This window comes from Nannobrachium achirus (genome assembly GCF_963921795.1).
Source record: "Nannobrachium achirus genome assembly, chromosome: 6".
In the NCBI taxonomy this organism is placed as follows: domain Eukaryota; kingdom Metazoa; phylum Chordata; class Actinopteri; order Myctophiformes; family Myctophidae; genus Nannobrachium; species Nannobrachium achirus.
The window spans coordinates 9,212,360-9,232,290 of NC_137815.1; the positions used below are offsets into that span (position 1 = coordinate 9,212,360).

General features: G+C 42.7%; 1 pseudogene across 1 annotated transcript in view; it reads left to right on the forward strand.

Moving 5' to 3' along the window:
* Positions 1 to 19,446, forward strand: part of LOC308287828 (myosin heavy chain, fast skeletal muscle-like) — a 32,852-nt pseudogene extending 13,406 nt beyond the window's left edge. Inside the window, exons 4-39 of the transcript in view lie at positions 11 to 38; positions 135 to 243; positions 351 to 443; positions 533 to 596; positions 678 to 776; positions 2,315 to 2,418; positions 2,534 to 2,672; positions 3,180 to 3,298; positions 3,590 to 3,739; positions 3,828 to 3,998; positions 4,426 to 4,729; positions 5,773 to 5,837; positions 6,201 to 6,288; positions 7,614 to 7,731; positions 7,853 to 7,976; positions 8,497 to 8,633; positions 10,068 to 10,323; positions 10,742 to 10,984; positions 11,107 to 11,283; positions 11,376 to 11,521; positions 11,652 to 11,742; positions 11,830 to 12,219; positions 12,350 to 12,476; positions 12,648 to 12,766; positions 12,870 to 13,066; positions 13,150 to 13,333; positions 13,539 to 13,704; positions 13,889 to 14,013; positions 14,137 to 14,445; positions 14,567 to 14,770; positions 14,939 to 15,062; positions 15,167 to 15,337; positions 15,424 to 15,528; positions 15,627 to 15,722; positions 19,193 to 19,321; positions 19,426 to 19,446. The product of the transcript in view is annotated as a myosin heavy chain, fast skeletal muscle-like (transcript). The remainder of the gene's footprint in view (positions 1 to 10; positions 39 to 134; positions 244 to 350; positions 444 to 532; positions 597 to 677; positions 777 to 2,314; positions 2,419 to 2,533; positions 2,673 to 3,179; positions 3,299 to 3,589; positions 3,740 to 3,827; positions 3,999 to 4,425; positions 4,730 to 5,772; positions 5,838 to 6,200; positions 6,289 to 7,613; positions 7,732 to 7,852; positions 7,977 to 8,496; positions 8,634 to 10,067; positions 10,324 to 10,741; positions 10,985 to 11,106; positions 11,284 to 11,375; positions 11,522 to 11,651; positions 11,743 to 11,829; positions 12,220 to 12,349; positions 12,477 to 12,647; positions 12,767 to 12,869; positions 13,067 to 13,149; positions 13,334 to 13,538; positions 13,705 to 13,888; positions 14,014 to 14,136; positions 14,446 to 14,566; positions 14,771 to 14,938; positions 15,063 to 15,166; positions 15,338 to 15,423; positions 15,529 to 15,626; positions 15,723 to 19,192; positions 19,322 to 19,425) is intronic.
* Positions 19,447 to 19,931: the final 485 nt, after the last annotated feature.

Below are 19,931 nucleotides of genomic sequence, written 5' to 3' on the forward strand. Positions count from 1 at the left end.
CATTTTACAGACAAAGAGAACCAGTCTGTCCTGATCACGTAAGTTTCTGTCATCTACTAACTAGGCATTAAAAACAAGAACATTGTACACAAATTGACTAACTGCATTTCTCTGAATGTATGCATTATAACCAGTGGAGAATCCGGTGCTGGAAAGACTGTGAACACCAAGCGTGTCATCCAGTACTTTGCAACAGCTAGTTCTGGTGGAGATGGTGGAGGTGGCGGTGCCACTAAAATCAAGGTATATACAGGTTTTAACTTTAACAAATAAATGTTTTTGAACATTTTGAAAATTTGAAAAAAATCTGACCAAATGTTAAACTGGGCGATGTCTGAAACATTCCATAGGGGTCACTGGAGGATCAGATTATTGCAGCCAACCCCTTGCTGGAGGCCTATGGTAATGCCAAGACCATTAGGAATGACAACTCCTCTCGCTTTGTAAGTTTAAAAATAATGTCATTTTATGAGAATACCCGCAACAATTCCACAATGTAGAGAGATGAAACAAAGTGTGCTCTATCAAACAGGGTAAATTCATCAGAATCCATTTTGGCGGAACCGGTAAACTGGCCAGTGCTGATATTGAGACATGTAAGTATGAAGTTCACAGATGGTAAATGATATATCCCTTTATGTGAGGATTACATTTTGACTTATGTACAACCCATATAGATCTGCTGGAGAAGTCCAGAGTGACCTACCAGCTTCCTGCTGAGAGAGGCTACCACATCTTCTTCCAGATGATGACCAACCACAAACCTGAGATCATTGGTAAGTGGAATTACTATTATAGTTTATTATTATTATAGATTATTGTCTCCGCCAGGCCGAAAGGCATGGTCGAGAGACTGTTGCACCCTGTCTGTCTGTCTGTCTGTCTGTGCAGCTAATCTCTGACGCCGTTGGCCCGGTGCCAAACTGTGCACACATACACTTCCTGGATGCCAATTCAGAACCTCTGCCCCACATTTTTCACATGGGCCTGTTCTAGCGCCACCATGAGTCAGATTTTTACAAAACTTTTAACAACTCCTACAGATTTTGTCCAAAGATCACGCAAATCGGTAGACAGTATCTCTACAGTCATGTGATCAACGTGAATCTGTCCAATTTACCATATTCCATCCCGTTTGGCTAAGATTGGCTTCCAAAGTTTGCAGGATTGCTCTGTTATGAACAAAATGCCTCAAATCATGAACACAGCGTGCAGTTTTCATGAAATTGGCACACACATCCCCACTTCCCAAAAGGACGATTGTTTCCTATAACTCCACCGATCAGTTTAAAACTATCTATGCGCACTCCCTAGCGGCCAAGGAAAAACATTTGCCCTGCATTTTTCACATCTGCCTTTTATAGCACCACCAGGAGGCCGACTTATGTAAAACATATTCTTTGATATTAGTCCTTCAGATTTTATCCAAAGATTATGCATATCACTACACACTGTGTAGTGATCACTATAGATATACTGTGTAGTACACAGTATATCTATAGTGATGTGATCAAGACAGATTTTTCTGATATTTCATATTCTATCCTGATTGGCTAACATTGGGTTTCAGGATTGGTCCGTTTTGAACAAAATGCCTCAAATCATGAACGCAGCCTGTGATTTGCGTGGAGTTGCGCACACATTCCCACTAGGCCAAGGAACAAATGCCACCCTTTTCACATTGCCTTATTATAGCGTCACCAGCAGGTCAACTTTTGCTAAACACATTTTTGGAACAAAATGCCTCAAATCATGCATGCAGCGTCTGAATGCCATGAAAGGCCCAAGAACACATGGCACCCTTTTCACATTGGCCTATTGTAGCGCCACCAGGAGGCCACAATAACATACCTGACTTGGCGGAGAGCGCTGTTTCTAGTTGTTAAATGGAATTACTGATGCTGATGCAGTGAGATAACCCGACTCTGACCAGATGGCGGTGGAATTGAGTTCACAAGTTAAAGGACAACTCCGCCCTAAATCACTTCTAGGCTCATTTCCTACTTATATTGATCCAAAAAGACTGTCCATGGGGTCTATTAGGCACAAATGCCCCTGTTGTCCATTTTCCCCTGCAGAACCAAGCAGCTCTCATAGCATAGAGTGGAGCTTATAAGCCTATCGCTTTTACAACGTTTTGACCCCGGTGCGTCTTCATCAGGAGACGACCCACCGGGGTCGAAATGTTGTATCTTCTCAATAAAATTGTCGCACAACAGTGTGCGGACTTCCCCTCTTCCTATAGGATTAGCAGTGAGAACATCAATGAATGAATAAAAAACACATGTTCACACCTTTTTTATTCCCTTTTCAGAGATGTGTCTGATCACCTCCAACCCCTACGACTTCCCCCTGATCAGCATGGGTGTGATCGTTGTGGCCAGCATCGATGACAAAGTGGAACTCGAAGCTACTGATGTCAGTGAACATGTAGTTTACCGTTGAGTTGTAGCCTACACAATTCTAATTGGATGTTTGTTGATCTAATGCTTAATTTCAATCTCTTGAATACATCTCTGCTCGTTGACATCAGGACGCAATTGACATCCTGGGCTTCAGTCTCGATGAGAAACAGGGCATCTACAAGTTCACCGGCGCTGTGATGCACCATGGTGTCTTGACCTTCAAACAGAAGCAGCGCGAGGAACAGGCAGAACCAGACGGCACTGAGGGTGAGAGGAATGAAAATAATGCTGTAATGCTTTGTCACAAAGATTGTATTTAGTTATATTCTAAATGAACTAAGCCAGTGGTTCTCAACCCTTTTACACTAGAAGATCTGTCTCTATACCACTATAAAAACTGATATAAATACAGTTGTGTAGACCTACCCCATCCTATTCAGCTATGCACAGTTAACACAGGAGGCCAATATATTCCTTGAATTCATGGAGATTGTTTAGTTTAGTTTGTTGCATTCCTAAGCTAATAATTTGATGACCGGGTCCATATTTAGCTACTATACTCTGTGAACTTCCCATGCAAATTGCACAAGCCGCTGAGTCTATTGAAGTTGCAACAGCACTGCTGCAGAGACTCTGTTAGAAGGATGGTTATTGGGTTTACCTACTATTCTAGATTACTATCTCTTTGCAATTGACGTATTACCTTGTGTTTACCTTGCTTACTGTTAAAGCGTCTGATAAATACCTAAATTGCAAATTGTGTGAACATTTCAGTGGCAGACAAGATTTGCTACCTTTTGGGCCTGAACTCAGCAGATATGCTTAAGGCATACTGCTACCCCAGAGTCAAAGTGGGAAATGAGTACGTCACTAAGGGACAAACTGTGCCACAGGTGAGTAACTTGACATTTTTGTATGTATGATATCTGATTTCATACGCACCTTACATTCTCAACGCAGCACAAGAAATCTAATGTATTTTTGCAGGATTAATCGGTAGTAGTATCTCTATAGTCATTAAACTAGTTATTATTTACTTAAGACTAGATTTGATATGATATATTACCTTGTGTTTTCCTTGCTTACTGTAAATTGGTCTGGATTAAGAGTGGCTAAATCTTTAATTCTACATTCTGAATTGTGTATTTCAATACCGCTACTAAATAACGTTCCTATTTCCTTAGGTCATGAACTCAGTTGGTGCCTTGGCCAAGTCCATCTATGAGAAGCTGTTCTTGTGGATGGTCATTAGGATCAACGAGCAGCTGAGCACACCAGCTCAGAGAAACTTCTACATTGGTGTGCTGGACATCGCTGGTTTTGAAATCTTTGATGTAAGAATTGACTTGTTTTAAGTGGGATACTCATTATTTTTTGTCACAAAGTTAGGGACTAACAGGCTAATGATATTTCAACTTACAGTTCAACACCCTGGAGCAACTGTGCATCAACTTCGTCAATGAGAAACTGCAACAGTTTTTCAACCACACCATGTTTGTTCTGGAGCAAGAGGAGTACATGAAGGAGGGAATTCCCTGGGATCTTGTTGACTTCGGCATGGACTTGGCTGTCTGCATTGAGCTCATTGAGAAGGTATACAATTATTATTATATTTGCATGTATTATCTTGGACTTGGCTATCTGCATTGAGCTCATTGAGAAGGTATCATTATTGCGACCATAGGTTGCAGTTTAGTATGTGAACGGTCACATCCTGTCCGTATGTATCTCTGTCTGTCTGTCACGCCTGACACTGTGGTGCTATGGGTTTGTCCCTCTGACAAATAACCCCATTGACTTGAATGGGAAAATACAAAAACGGAGAACCACACTTGCAATTTCCCAACATTGCATCTTTCTAGTTAGTGTCGTATACTATTGTTATCAGCTGGAGTTTACGGAGTAACATATAGCTTCATTGAGAAGGTAAACAATTATTTTGTGCTTTAATGGACATGATTTTAATATTTTTTTTAGTTTGTTTTTTGTTGATTTGTCTCTTTTGTCTCCTCTACAAAAGCCCTTGGGCATCTTCTCCATCCTTGAGGAGCAGTGCATGTTCCCGAAGGCTACGGACAAATCCTTCGCCGAGAAGTTGATTGACCAGCATCTTGGGAAGAACAAGGCCTTTGAGAAACCTAAACCAGGGAAAGGCAAAGGTGAAGCCCACTTCTCCCTGGTCCACTACGCTGGAACCGTGGACTACAGCATCACAGGCTGGCTGGAGAAGAACAAGGATCCACTTAATGACTCTGTGGTGCAGCTGTACACCAAGTCTTCAGTTAAACTGCTTGCAACACTGTATCCCCCACCTGAGCCTGAAGGTAAGTTTATTCATAGAATAAAATGTGTTCAGTTAAAATGCTGGGTGTACTGTATCCCCCACCTGAGACTGAAGGTATGTTTATTCATAGAATATAGTGTGTTCTGGGACTGGGACACACAGAGCACAATTCCAACCTTTCCCTCTTGGCTGTATAAGAGCACCTACCAAGATTGGGCCTTTAGCGTGCTGGGAACTAGAGTTATGGCTGTTTAAACCCCGGGCCAATAGGAACACAGAGAGGGGGGGGGGGGGGGGCAGTGGCAGAGCAATGGTGTGCGCAGGTCTCTGGTGTGGCTATTCAGGGGCAGTGTGGCTATTCAGGGGCAGACCCCTGACCAAGTTTGGTGGGCAACGGTGCTGCATGTTACGTTTGTATGCCCACCCACCCGACCAAACAACTTCTAGGCAATTTAAACAAATCATCCACCTGGGCCTGAAGTTACTATTATATTAATATACTATAAACACTCTGACAAGAAGAGAGGCATTTTTATTGTGTTTAAAGTTGTACTATGTAACTTTTTTTATAAAACAAATCTTAAAATTCTCCTAACTATTAAATCACAAAAGTTTTAGAAGATCCGCGCCGTGAATTTCAGCCTGTAAAGCCTTCTCTGTATGTAAACTGAGATCCTTGCCGTGGACCGGATCTCGCGCCAAAATTGCGTCATCACACTACCGGCCAATCACAGCGAGGGTTATACAACTGCCGGCCAATCACAGCGCATCTTGAAGTGGGGTCGCTATGGCAGCCATATTTGTTGTCGCCCGTTTGTACCATCCCTTCTCTAGGTAATTTCGCCTACCAGGCAGGGTGAAGGAGTCCGTATCTCTGGAATTACTGAACGCACAGGAACAAGGGACCCCTTAAAAGATAGATCTCAGCGAGGTGGAGGCAGACGCGGGGGTCTGAAGGTACGAAAAACGTCCGAAAGACGCGGACGCGACCGCGGTTTGCTATAGGGCTAATGACCACTAGTTGGGCATCTTACACAGTATGGCTTTAACTAATGATAACTCATGATTGTAACATGTAAACAGATACTACAAAGAAAGGAGGCAAGAAGAAGGGTGGCTCTATGCAGACTGTGTCAAGTGCTTTCAGGGTAAGAATATGTATTCATTATTATCAACTTTAAATTCCTGTACGAATATTTATTATAATTTTTTTCCAACATTACATTATTGTAAGAATGAAGCATTATTATTATCAACATTATATCCATGTATGAAATATGCAGGTATTTTCATGTTGAAATTAAACTATTTCTGTATCACATGTTGTAAGCTTGTAACTCTGCTTTAAAATGGGGCTTAAAGTGGTTAATTTATGTTTTAGGGGGGAAATAATCTGGAGAGTAACTAGTATCTAATGAGTTCAAATAAGTAGTAGTAGTTTAGGGAAAAAGTACAATGTCGTATGAGTTTCTACTAATAATAAGCTTAATTGTCTCATTATGTCTCAACAGGCCAACTTGGCGTTGCTGATGACCAACTTGCATCGCACTCATCCTCACTTTGTGCGTTGCCTGATTCCCAACGAGTCCAAGACTCCAGGTAAACAGAAAATAAACATTTAAACAGTGATAGTCATTTAACGCAACTTTGGCCAGTGTGTACAGTAACTATTTTGTACTGATTGCGACCGTAGGTCGCAGTTACTTCTATACTATTCAAACCTCCACCGGCTGTCAGTCCGTCAGTCCGTCTGTCCGTCACGTCACTCATCACACGTCACACTTTCCCCCTACTCATACTGTATCTCCGCCACCGTTGGCCCGATCCATGCCAAAATTTCCACACAAACTCCTTGCCTGCCAAAATACAACCTCCAAGGAACCCCGGAGCTCCAGGGACCCCCAGGTCCCTGGGGGACCCCCAGGTGTAAAAAATGACCAAATGTGCAAAAAAGACCAAATGACCACCCCAACGGGCCTCCACACGGGGAATTCCCGGTGACCACCGACACCTGGTGCTCCCGAACGGATGCAAAAGTGGTGGCGCCCCCAGTGGAGGACCCCCTCCACTGCAGCGCACATAAAATGCTCGGGCTAGGAGCGACCGGGAGAGCCGGGGCCGGTACCTATTCGTCCACTTCGGCGGCACGGAGACCCCACCCCTCATTTCTCACATGGCCCTCTTCTAGCGCCACCATGAGGCCGATTCTTGCAAAACACATTTTTGGACACTGCTCCTAAAATCACGCAAATCGGTACACAGTATGTCTACACTCATGTCATCAATTTGGATCTGTCCCATATAGCGCCACCTTCAGGCCGATTTTTTAAAACACATTTTTGGACACTGCTCCTACAATTTTTGCCCTAAAATCACGCAAATCGCTACACAGTATGTCTACACTCATCTCATCAACATGGATCTGTCCCATATAGCGCCACCTTCAGGCCGATTTTTTAAAACACATTTTTGGACACTGCTCCTACAATTTTTGCCCTAAAATCACGCAAATCGCTACACAGTATGTCTACACTCATGTCATCAACATGGATCTGTCTCATATAGCGCCACCATCAGGCCGATTTTTTCAAACACATTTTTGGACACTGCTCCTACAGATTTTGCCCTAAAATCACGCAAATCGGTAAACAGTACGTCTACACTCATCTCATCAACATGGATCTGTCCCATTTAGCACCACCTTCAGGCTGATTTTTTAAAACACATTTTTGGACACTGCTCCTACAATTTTTGCCCTAAAATCACGCAAATCGCACAGTATCTCTACAGTCATGTAATCAAAACGCATCTGTCCCATCTAGCGCCACCATCAGGACGATTTTGGAAAGACTTTTTTTTTGCCTATTTGTGGAGATAAGCGACTAGGGAGTCTTACTGGTAATAATGAAGCAACATGTTTACAGGGCTGATGGAGAACTTCCTGGTCATCCACCAGCTGAGGTGTAACGGTGTGCTGGAGGGCATCAGGATCTGCAGAAAGGGCTTCCCTAGCAGAATCCCTTATGCTGACTTCAAGCAGAGGTATTTATTATTCCTTACTTTTTTAGTTCCATTCATATTCATGCAAAATTACCCACTTTTACAAAACGGGTACAGAGTACTGAACGTCAGCGGAAAATGACCATGAACTTTTACAAATCAGGTACAAAGTACTGAATGCCAGCGCATGCCCCGATGGCGCGTTTATGGACAACAAGAAAGCCTCTGAGAAGCTGCTTGGCTCCATTGACGTACCTCAAGATGAGTACAAGTTTGGACATACCAAGGTAAACACACTCCCAATCTGGTTTAACATTATCCAGAGAGGACTAAAAGTAGATTTTACGGTTGTTTAGTTACAGTGTTTGTGACATTGCATTCAGGTGTTCTTCAGGTTGTTTAGTTACAGTGTTTGTGACATTGCATTCAGGTGTTCTTCAGGTTGTTTAGTTACAGTGTTTGTGACATTGCATTCAGGTGTTCTTCAGGTTGTTTAGTTACAGTGTTTGTGACATTGCATTCAGGTATTCTTCAGGATGTTTAGTTACAGTGTTTGTTGACATTGCATTCAGGTGTTCGTCAGGATGTTTAGTTACAGTGTTTGTGACATTGCAATCAGGTGTTCTTCAGGATGTTTAGTTACAGTGTTTGTGACATTGCATTCAGGTGTTCTTCAGGATGTTTAGTTACAGTGTTTGTAACATTGCATTCAGGTGTTCTTCAGGATGTTTAGTTACAGTGTTTGTGACATTGCATTCAGGTGTTCCTCAGTTTGTTTAGTTACAGTGTTTGTGACATTGCATTCAGGTGTTCTTCAAAGCTGGTCTGCTGGGTGTCCTGGAGGAGATGCGAGATGAGAAGCTGGCTGCTCTGGTCACCATGACTCAGGCTCTTGCAAGAGGTTACGTCATGAGGAAGGAGTTTGTCAAGATGATGGCAAGGAGGTACTTTGAAAACATCAATTCAATATTGAGTACAATTTGTAAGTAAACATTGCCATTGCTCAATAAAACAAATGTAAAGCGTCAATAAAATAGCAAACATTGCCAAGCAAGCTTTTGGTGATGGTGGCAAGGTAAAAAAAATCCCCTTAACAATTTGTATACCAAACTCGTTCAGTAACGAGATACGGCCACTTGAGGTCGCTGTGCCAAAAGGAGTTGTCTCGTTCAGGAACAACACAAAGGGTTAACTTGGTTACATGGAGCTGCATGCATCCTGTGTTCATACGTATGTGTCCATACGTCATAACGTAGCTGGCAGAGAGACAAAATGGCGCGTCTAGGCTGCATTGATTTCTATTCTCTACTGAAACATAAAAAGGGCTTTATCTATGAATAAGGTGCAAAGAACGCCAGGGAAGCAGAAATCTGATTGTTTTCACAGTGACACTTTACCGCGATGGTCGGCCCCGGTTTGGAGTTTAGTTTCGCAAGTGTTTGTAAACAAATGGATTATCCTCCTCAATAGTCAGTGGACACTCACGTGCACACACACAAAGCTTCCGAGGCTCTTCAAAATTAAAGCGTAAGTGAACGACGGCAGCATTAACAGCTAGAAATGTTAGAAACCTTGGCTTCCCATGTGTTAAATGGAGAAGAATACCAACAGCAATAACAACAACGACAACAGTAACAACTATAATGACGCGATAATAGCAGTAATAATTAGAAGTGTGGTTACACTGGCGCGCGGGATACGAGGAATCCGCTGGGAAAAGAATGTGGGTTTAGAGTTTTTGGGCGGTGCTCCTGGAAGGATCTAAGCTCAAGCGTGGCCTACATGTTGGCACAAAGCGCTCAAAGTTTGTTGTACGCCCAGGGTCACATTGGCCTAGCTTCGCGGGACACTTAACACAATTAGTGCTGCAGGGTATGAAGGGTTAACTTTTCGTTGACGCCACGCAGATCCGCCCATTAGCACACGCTGTTATTGTGTAAGGCATGCCTGGAATGTGTGTACACACACGGACTGCTGAATGACATCAACGATTACGTCATCTAGTCACATGACATGTGTCATGTGACAGTGTGTCATGGCGGCCGCAAGGCTTGTCTTGTTGTTGTTGTTTGGAGCTGTGCTATGGGATATAAAGTCTTATTTGGAGTAAATGAAGTCTCTTTATGGGCCTCTCCATTGACTTAACATGGAGGAGCTTCACTTCGCGTGCACGCCCAACGTGCGTTTTAAACAAATCGCGGACATTACCGATGCGGCCGCGACCGGAGCTACATACTGTAAGTATTAATACATTTACTGTAAATACAGTAAGATTGACGGTGAGCGCTGTCAATGGCGTTGTGTAGTAACCGGTTTTAATGACGGTGAGGATCGTCAAGGGCAGCAGAACAGTTAATGACACTAACTGTTTTCCACAGAGAGGCCATTTACACCATCCAGTTCAACCTGCGCTCATTTGTCAATGTGAAACATTGGCCATGGATGAAGGTCTACTACAAGATCAAGCCTCTCCTGCAGAGCGCTGAGACGGAGAAGGAACTGCAGAACATGAAGGAGAACTATGAGAAGATGAAGACTGACCTGGCCGCTGCCCAGGCCTCCAAGAAGAGCCTGGAGGAGAAGCTGGTCGCTGTAACGCAAGAGAAAAATAACCTTGCAACCGCAGCGGCATCAGTAAGTAGTTACACTTGAACAGGAAATGTTGTTAAAAAGTCATATTGTATTATCAAACTACCTTAAACTAATGTAGATGTGTAGTAGACCATGGCAGAGAATGCCTGGATGGTCGAACGGTGGTTCGACCATGCCAAATCCACACACTAGTATATTCTTTTGGAGGTTGTTGATAGCCTCAACTACTATAGTATATCCATCTGGAGGAGGTGGATGGCCCCCATCTTCTTCCTTGTCCTCACCTCCGCCACCGCCTCCGTACTGTCCCAGCTCTAACAATGATAGAGCCTGCCTTTTTCACCAACTTGTTCAGTCTGTCACTGTCGCCAAGGAGGCAGCGGCAAAACAAATGTCATTAATCTCTACCCAGAACAAACGCTGACATGTTTCCTCACTTATCTTTTCCATTGACAACCAGGGTGACGAGGCTCTGAACGATGCTGAGGAGAGATGTGAGGGTCTTATTAAAAGTAAGATCCAGTTGGAGGCAAAGCTCAAAGAGACGACCGAGAGACTGGAGGACGAGGAGGAAATGAACGCTGAGCTGACCGCCAAGAAGAGGAAGCTGGAGGACGAATGCTCCGAGCTCAAGAAGGACATCGATGACCTGGAGCTCACCTTGGCCAAAGTGGAGAAGGAGAAACACGCCACTGAAAACAAGGTTCAACATTATACTCTCTAGCTGTAAAGTTATGGAGCAACAATGATCCATTCATGATTATACACTCTAGCCGTCTTATCAAGTTATAGAACTATAATGATCTATTCCTTCATGTTAATTAGGTGAAGAACCTGACCGAGGAGATGGCCTCTCAGGATGAAGGTCTTGCTAAGCTGACCAAGGAGAAGAAGGCCCTCCAAGAGGCCCACCAGCAGACCCTGGATGACCTGCAGGCAGAGGAAGACAAAGTCAACACTCTGACCAAGGCCAAGACCAAGCTGGAGCAGCAAGTTGACGATGTGAGTTTTACCAACGTCAAGCATGTGTTTTAAATACATTATGTTTATTGTTTCACTGAATGATGATGTGCAAATCGTCTATCGTTGTGCAGCTGGAGGGTTCTCTGGAGCAAGAGAAGAAGCTCCGCATGGACCTGGAGAGAGCCAAGAGAAAGCTGGAGGGTGATCTGAAACTGGCCCAGGAATCCATAATGGACCTGGAGAATGACAAGCAGCAGAATGACGAGAAGACAAAGAAGTAATGTGGACCACAATTACGGACGGACGGACGGACTGACACAACCTATGGTTGCAATTATATCAACTATATGAATTGCCATGGAGACGAACTACCACTAAAATATGACGTATATTCCTGTATTCCACAGGAAGGACTTTGAAATTGCCCAGCTTCTGAGTAAGATTGAGGATGAGCAGTCTCTGGGCGCCCAGCTGCAAAAGAAGATCAAAGAACTCCAGGTATTTTCCCACTGTAATTAATCAATAACAATAAGTAAGGGTGAATTTTTATTTTCAGATGTTAATCTAACATCATTCATTTGAAAGGCTCGCATTGAAGAGCTGGAGGAGGAGATCGAGGCTGAGCGCGCCGCTCGTGCCAAGGTGGAGAAGCAGAGAGCCGACCTCTCCAGGGAACTGGAGGAGATCAGCGAGAGGCTGGAGGAGGCCGGCGGAGCCACCGCCGCTCAGATCGAGATGAACAAGAAGCGTGAGGCCGAGTTCCAGAAGCTGCGTCGTGACCTTGAGGAGTCCACCCTGCAGCACGAGGCCACCGCCTCCGCTCTCCGTAAGAAGCAGGCAGACAGCGTGGCTGAACTGGGCGAGCAGATCGACAACCTCCAGAGAGTCAAGCAGAAACTTGAGAAGGAGAAAAGCGAGTACAAGATGGAGATCGATGACCTGTCCAGCAACATGGAGGCTGTCGCTAAGGCAAAGGTAGAAGAGAATGCTTATGTGTAATTGTTGTCAAAATACTTGTTCAATTAACCATTTGGAAAGAGAATATTAGGGTATACATTGTAGGTTACTTCAGTGATTGAATTTTATGTCCAATATTAATCAACAGGGAAATCTTGAGAAGATGTGTCGCACCCTTGAGGACCAACTCAGTGAAATCAAGGGCAAGAGTGATGAGAACGTTCGCCAGTTAAATGACATTGGAGCACAGAAAGCGAGACTGTTGACTGAAAATGGTAAATGTTCACTGAAAAGTCTACTAGCCTACATGGGTTTTCAATGGTACTTGAGGAAATTCCATAAATAGAGATACTGCTTTTATCGGCAGTTATCCCAGGAATTTAGGGAATATGTATTCAACAAAGATTATGTAAATGTTTGAAACTAATGTTAAAACGTCTCACTAGGTGAGTTTGGTCGTCAACTTGAGGAGAAAGAAGCTCTGGTCTCTCAGCTCACCAGAGGCAAGCAGGCCTTCGTCCAACAGATTGAGGAGTTGAAGAGACACGTTGAAGAGGAGGTTAAGGTAAGGAACAGGCGTTTCTTCACTTTTTCTTACGAATAGGCCTAATAACATCTTCCTATAATTGTATCCAGCTGACATTATTTTGTCATGTTTCTTTTGACAGGCAAAGAATGCCCTTGCCCACGCTGTGCAATCAGCTCGCCATGACTGTGACCTCCTTAGGGAGCAGTTTGAGGAGGAACAGGAAGCTAAGGCAGAACTCCAGAGAGGAATGTCCAAGGCCAACGGTGAGGTGTCTCAGTGGAGGGCCAAGTATGAGACTGATGCTGTCCAACGCACTGAGGAGCTGGAGGAAGCTAAGTAAGACATCAGTGTTTTTACAATCATCAGGTACCGCTCACCATAAAAAATATTGCTCATGATAACTTGATTCCATTCAACAGGAAGAAGCTCGCCCAGCGTCTTCAGGAGGCCGAGGAGCAAATCGAGGCTGTGAATTCCAAGTGTGCCTCTCTGGAGAAGACCAAGCAGAGACTCCAGGGTGAAGTGGAAGACCTCATGATTGATGTGGAGAGGGCCAACGGTTTGGCCGCCAACCTCGACAAGAAACAGAGGAACTTCGATAAGGTGCGTCGACATACATTATTTTAAAACAAAAAAATGTTGTCCTTGTTAAAGTGGGGTAAATTACGCATTCTATTACAAATGCTGTGCATAGCCTTAAAGTGGGGCAAACTAGGTATGCCACGAATCACTCGACTCGCAATCCGATTCTCTTTCATAAATCGTGACATGCCTATAAATGACACATTTCATTACAAATGCTGCGCAGGTCCTGGCAGATTGGAAGCAGAAGTTTGAAGAGGGTCAGGCCGAACTGGAGGGAGCTCAGAAAGAGGCTCGTTCTCTCAGCACTGAGTTGTTCAAGATGAAGAACTCCTACGAGGAGTCTCTGGACCAACTGGAGACCATGAAGCGTGAGAACAAGAACCTGCAACGTAAGTCTTCTCTAGAGTACATCCTTCTTTTAATAACATTAAAAAAGAGAGAAAAAAAGAAAAGAAAAGAAAACATTAAATGTTCAAGATCGATTGCGGATCAGGCTGCAACTTTATTCAAATGCAAATACAAAACAGTTGCTTGTTGGAAAGATCCTCATTCATTATTTTCAATCAACTGCAGAGGAGATCTCAGACCTGAGTGAACAGATCGGTGAGACTGGAAAGAGCATCCACGAGCTGGAGAAATCCAAGAAACAGGTGGAGACAGAGAAGTCAGAGATCCAGACAGCCCTGGAGGAAGCTGAGGTAAAACTAGATGTCTATATCTTAGATTGATTTCAATACATTTTATATTCAAACAGTGTAGCAGTATATGATGGATGTTACATTAAAAGGTCCTACAACCATTTGCTCCTGTATTACATTTAGGGTACTCTGGAGCACGAGGAGTCCAAGATTCTTCGTGTCCAGCTGGAGCTCAACCAGATCAAGGGTGAGGTTGACAGGAAGCTGGCGGAGAAGGACGAGGAGATGGAGCAGATCAAGAGGAACAGCCAGAGGGTGATTGACTCCATGCAGAGCACTCTGGACTCTGAGGTCAGGAGCAGGAACGATGCCCTGAGGATCAAGAAGAAGATGGAGGGAGACCTGAACGAGATGGAGGTTCAGCTGAGCCACGCCAACCGCCAGGCTGCTGAGGCCCAGAAGCAGCTGAGGAACGTCCAGGGACAGCTCAAGGTGCAAAAAACATAGTAGTTAAACAGTAGACAATACTCATATTCAAACAATGGAACTGCTCTGAATTACAGTCATGTTCTGATGTTTCTCTTTAACGCGACCACCTCGAATGTGATTTTAGGATGCCCAACTGCACCTTGATGATGCTGTCCGAGGACAGGAGGACGTGAAGGAACAGGGTGCCATGGTGGAGCGTAGGAACGGCCTCATGGTGTCTGAGATTGAGGAGCTGAGATTGGCTCTGGAACAGACAGAGAGAGGCCGCAAAGCGGCTGAGCAGGAACTGGTGGATGCCACTGAGCGCGCTGGCCTGCTGCACTCCCAGGTAAGTCCATGGAAAAAACTCTCAACATATTTAACTCCATTATCCTGAACATTGTTCTGTCTACCTCTAACTCGCACATGCCTGAGATAATCATGACGTTAGTCGTGTCGAATGGCATTATTTATGTGACATGCATACTTGCATTCCTAAACTGAATCCCTGTTTTAGAACACAAGCCTTTTGAACACCAAGAAGAAGCTTGAGTCTGACCTGATCCAGGTCCAAGGCGAAGTGGACGACAGCGTTTCAGAAGCAAGGAATGCTGAGGAGAAGGCCAAGAAGGCCATCTGATGTAAGTTAAGATGATCTCCACGGCGTGTGTGATGCAGCGACATCATTTCTGTTCCTTGCGGGACGACAAAGTATATTTGATCTTACACAAAAACTACTTTCCAGGCTGCTATGATGGCCGAGGAGCTGAAGAAGGAACAGGACACCAGTTCTCACCTGGAGAGGATGAAGAAGAACCTGGAGGTCTCTGTTAAGGACCTGCAGCACCGTCTGGACGAGGCTGAGAACCTGGCCATGAAGGGAGGCAAGAAGCAGCTCCAGAAACTGGAGGGCAGGGTAAGATGTACTTCACTTCAACACAGCATATAGTCAATGAAATAAGATGAAATCATTTAATAATAATGTGTTATTCAATTGTAAAGGTGCGTGAACTGGAGGCAGAGGTTGAAAATGCACAGAGAAGTGGAGGAGATGCTATCAAAGGTGTCCGCAAATACGAGAGGAGGGTGAAGGAGCTGACATACCAGGTACTGTATATCATGTTCACTTTAATGACCATCACCCCTCTGACAAAATGAATAGATTGCATGAACAACTGATGTTATGAATTCACTCTGACTGACAGACTGAAGAGGACAAGAAGAACATGGCCAAGCTTCAGGATCTGGTGGACAAGCTGCAGATGAAAGTGAAGGGCTACAAGAGGCAGACGGAGGAAGCGGTAAGACAAATATACATCTTTAGTTGTGGTCGCCATGGGCATAGCGTTGTAGTCATAGTTTAACTAATGGAATAACTAAGTAGTAATAGGAATTATTAGGAATCAGTTAAGTATGTAAGTCAATATCACCAACAGTAGTGCATTTTTCAGTGTCCACCGCGCTGCTTTCCACGAGCGGCACATGGAATCTCTAGCTTGCCATGCTTCTGCAGTATGACATGCACACAGCTGTGTGCATTTCAAGGAATCATGTGAACAGCATATAATGCCAATATTGACTGCAGAAACCAATACATTCTGTTTCCTATAAGCTGCAATTTTGGGAGCGTGTCGCTATTTCTACAAGTCATCTTTTCAACAACCAAACCAAACCCTAATCCTAACCTCCTTGGGGCGAGTAGCGGTACCTGCCGACGCTCCGTTGTCAAAATGATGTGCGTTCGAAAAAGCGAGATTTCCCCTGCAATGTTTGGCTCAGGCTGCCGAACAATAACAAGAAACACAGCCATGATTGTGCAGTTCCAACGAGAACTTTCATGTGGTCCCAAGGCACTCATGAACACGTTGCATGGGCTACCGCTTTAGCCACAACCACACTTTACAATTTCCTGAAATTGTCTTGTTTGGACCATAGTTGCTCTTTTCAAATCTTGAGGCTTTGAAGCATCTCTATCAATTCAATTGAAAGTAGCTTTAGGCATGATGAGCTATGTCACATTGTTGTTATGTATACTTATACAGGGTATAAAGCTTTTTGAAACAAATGGTAACAATCTTTTGCAGTTGCTTTGGGACAAATGGCAGCACCGTTTTCAAAACGATTTCAAATAGTATACAAAAAAGCATCAGATTTAAAATGTGTTCCAAGGCAGCAGCTCTGTTTATTCAGTATGTGGGTCAGTGACGTGACGCCCCAAAAAATGTGTTTTTAAAAAAACTTTAAATTGCAGGCATAAAAGTTATTTACTTTTGTTCTACTCACTCTCAACCTTATGGAAATACATTTTGTTTTTAGATATTTTATTGGAATCAGACTTTATTCAGCAGTTTGTTGTACTAAAATCGTCATATGGTGTGACATGAAAATAATTGTTCATAAAATGAAAATGGAGTACATCTTTCTTAAGTTACTCACTTTATCAAAGTCCTTTATCATAACTAACCAGTGATCCACTATAGTTTTTTGAAAATTAATTATATCTGTATATTTTTTTCATAATCGACACTCTGTGTGAGGCCCATGTTCATGATCTTACAACATATTTTAAATGTATTCTGTCAAAACTTTCTCTAAAATTACACAAATATTTGTGACTCTTCCTGATAATATTCTCTATGTAATCCATAAACATTTTTTTGGTTTAATCATTAATAAAGGTATGATTTCTCACTATTTGGAATGTCACACCAAATGATTTAGTGTCACACCGTATGATCATATCTTCATGTGTCAAAGCAAACTGTGTTTTAACCTACCTATTAGTGAGTACTGAACTGAACTACTGATTGATTAAACAATTACCCAGGATAACATGGCCTTAATATTTCTGAACAGGATATTATTGTAAGGCTTTAACATGGGATAAGAAAGAATTGTAGTAGTAGATGGATGATGAGGATGTGCACAGGAATGCTACGCACACCTAAGTCTTCTGCCGGCCCACGGCAGAAGGATCCTAAAGGGACAATAAGGCGCATAGCCACACTTGGAGCCAAGGCATTGAAGGCAACATTTTATTAACACCAATTAGTGGAAACAGAACTCAGCATTCAGGTAAATTGCTTTTTTCCGAAGTCTCCTGAACTTGAACACAGCATTTTGTGTTGAACAAATGTAATTAGGAATCATGACATTACACCACATCTCCACTAGCTAAAGAGTGCTGGGTTGCGCAACTCCGAAAATAGCTGATCTACAAGCTCTCGCAGCACAACGTGTTGAGAGCTTGTAGATCAGCTATTTTCGCTAGTTTTGTCTCGGGTCCTACCTTAACACTGTCCACTGTCCAGTCCAGTGAGTGAAAGTACAAAAGTATTAGATCAGATTAGATTATACATTTAGACTGTATTGTACATCAGCCAGTCGTATTTGGTGAGGGTAGCAAACCGGCTGCCTTGTTGCGGTTCTGCTATGCCACAGACAACCTCCTGCTCTTCGTAGAAAATGCAGTCTCGCCCCTTTGGCTCCTCTCTCCTTGCTGGGTCATTGTTTAGTTTCTCCCTGTACTTTCTCGTTCTCTCAGCACTTGTCATTTTCCAGCTGACAAAAGAAAATGCAATGTATAGTTTAAGACAAAGAGAAAATATTGTTTAGATTGAAACAATATGTTAAGGTTTCTGTGAAGGGGTTTCTGCTCTGTCTGATGAATTTGAAGTATCACTGAATGAAGCTAAATTACATTTTATGTAAAAATGTTTAAAACAAATGTTTAAATGTACAAAAGAAACATGGAACTTTGTTATTTGTTGTTATATCTGTAGTTAAATACAGTATAAATCATATGGTGTGACAGTCAAGTCATATGGTGTGACAAGCAGACATGTCACACCATATGATTAAGTGTCACACCATATTACTGTTTTCTCCATTTAGGTTTACCTTGAGGCTACTATGTACACATTAGCAGGCTAACAGCATGCTAGCTATAACAAAGCAGCCTAGATCTACATGGAAATATGACCAAAACTTCAAATAACTTAAGCTTTTTTTAAAGAAAAGGTGTCACACCAAAAGACATCCAGAATGGTGAGTTTGTCAACGTTTCAACAAGATGGCATTTCATGAAAATGTTAAAATCATAACTCACCTCAGACACCTGTCTTGCAGTTGTGCTGGGAGTGCTGAATAGCCTTACAGAAGAAGGACCTCTCTAGCCAATAGGTGTCCAAATAATTGCCTGTTTAATTTTTCCAAACTAGTGTCACACCAAATGATTTTGGGTTGGGGGACAAAATGTTTTTGATCAGAAATGACTGAAAACATTATGCTTTGACTTTGAAAAGATATAGGCTCAAAATAGACATTTTTTTTTAGCCTAAATTCATTTTCAAATGATTTTTAGCAATTCTTTTTCTTAGTTTTATTCAAGTTCCCACTTTGAGAAACAAGGTCAGGACAGTCACACCATATGAGTTTTGCCATGTTTGGTTGAAGATTCTGAAGAAATGAGGAATGAAATGTTTTAATCTTGAGTAAGTTCACATAAAGCTTAATGTCCTGCACAATATTCAGAAGGTTTTTGACAAATATATTTTTTATTTATACATGTTTGACACCGAGGACAGCGAAAACGTTACGTCACGTCACCCACCCGTGTGCAGTAGGTCTATACTAGAGGAAGTGCTATTCTCACCAGGCACGATAACTATAAAGATAACTATAACTATATTGTTCACCATTGTATATATATTTTTTGAACACTGCCATCCACTTGAGTTCACAAATCTTGCTGCTCTCTATCACATTGTAGGAGGAGGCAGCCAACGCTCACCTGTCCAAGTGCAGAAAGGTTCAGCATGAACTAGAGGAGGCTGAGGAGCGCGCTGACATCGCTGAATCCCAGGTCAACAAGATGAGAGCTAAGAGTCGCGACTCCAAGGTAAATACCTGTTCGATATGAAGGTTCATTAATGATGATTATCTTAATTATTAATTATAACATTTAACTGAAGACTATCTAATTGTATATTCCTATCTTTACAGGGAAAAGAAGCTGCTGAATAGGTTCTGCAATTCAAGTCACCGCAAAGAGTCATGAAATATGACCCGTTGTATTCAAAAAGTCATAAAATATGACCCATTGTATTCAATAAAGGTGGCAACAAAAGAATGATGTTTCTCATATTCATTACTTCGTCAATCACTTGTTATTGTCAGTTATTCTGGTTCTAACTCACATGTACACTATACTATTTTTAAGCCATTGCAAAGATAAATAAATGTGTACTTAAAAGTGCTGTCTTACATTACATTGAATCTTCACATTGAAATTCGTCTCAGATCCTATATTTAGGTGACACATCATGAGACATGACCCTTGACACAGGATGGTTGTCCAGTGCCAAGTCCTCGTCAGCACCATTCAAATTTGGCTTGTCGGTTGGAACACATTATTCTGTAGTGAGACAAACTCAACTCACATACATATTATTAGTGTTTTACAGGGACTTTAATTAACAGTAACTAGAGATGCAGCGCATCATGAATTA